Raw genomic sequence first — 1,435 nt, 5'->3', positions numbered from 1 at the left:
GGGAGATTTCCCATTTCTTCTTAGCCTCCTTCTTCTCCGTTATTGCCCGTTGTACTTCATCACTGAACCACCAAGTTTCTTTATCTTTCCTGATCTTTCCACTAGTTTCTCCTAAAATCTTATTTTCTGCACGTATCACAAATTCCGCTGTTTCATTCCACCTAGAGTTTAGATCTTCAATTTCTTGGCTAATTTGCCAGAGTACTCTCTTTTTGAACTCCTTTCTTCTCCTGATCCTTCAATCTATGCCATTTGATATTCTTGATATGTTGGTTGGTCACGGGATCACCTGGTATTACCTTACAATTTATTATCTCAACCATATTTCTCCTACGATACAAGAGGTAGTCTATTTGGCTAGCTCTTCATAAAAATAGTGTTACTGATAACCATATCGTTAGAGATGGCAAAATTAATAACACGTTCTCCATCCTCATTTTCCTCATCATAACACATCCCTCCGTGCACTCGGCTGATATCATCGGATCCTCTCCCAACATGCCCATTTAAGTCTCCACTGATAACACATCTTTCGTCTTCAGCAACCTCCTCAAATTCATCCTGTAGTGTTATCCAAACTCATCCTCTTTATCATCGGTGCAACTCGTCTGAGGGGCGTACACACTAAATATGTTGATCTCAAACTCCTCAAGAGCCAACTTTATCCACAAAATTCTATCCTTTTTAATATTCACGTCCGCAACTGCACTCTTAAATTTTTCCCATACTATTATTCCAACACCATTTCTTTTGTCCAAATTTGCACTTCCATAGATTAACTTGTATCCATCTCCCAACTCTTTCAACTTATTGCCACTCCATCTAGTTTCCTGCACACACACTTTCCTTCTCCGCATCAACTCTTCCTCGGCCAGTCATATTTCCTACATTAATTGTCCCAATCCTCAGCTTTTGAGCTCCCCTCTTCGGCCGCACCCACTCTTGATGCAGTAGCCCTCGCTTTTCCACAGATTTATGGCGATGTTTCTGTGGGCCTCTTCTGGATGGCATCCTAGCATTGGAGTCATAATTTGAAACACTCATTTTCATAAAGGTTTTGGTAGTGGTTTTTATGGGTGGATGCCCCTCCTAAACCCAACCCTCTCCCTTTATCTGGGCTTAGGACCGGCACCGAGTTGAGCTGGCTTGCTCCCCCAATGGCTTGGAGAAGGCCCTGGCGTTTGAGGGGGCTGGGCGAGGAGAGAGCAGGCGCAGCAGACGGGGACTAGTGGACAGCGCATGAGAGAACTCTTGTATGGATGCGGTCTGAGGGGGAGGGGGAGACGGTGTCGCGGGGGGGGCTTGCGGCGACGGCGCGCGGAGATTCCGGGTCAGCGTCCACTTCCCGCTCGCATTGATCTCCTCCAGCCTGTCCTTCCTTGACTATCAGCGAGCCATAGTTGAAATAAGCGAATTTTCCTTCTCATCTTGCATG

Source organism: Penaeus monodon, chromosome 18, assembly GCF_015228065.2.
Source record: "Penaeus monodon isolate SGIC_2016 chromosome 18, NSTDA_Pmon_1, whole genome shotgun sequence".
Lineage (NCBI taxonomy): Eukaryota > Metazoa > Arthropoda > Malacostraca > Decapoda > Penaeidae > Penaeus > Penaeus monodon.
This window is presented reverse-complemented; position numbering follows the sequence as displayed.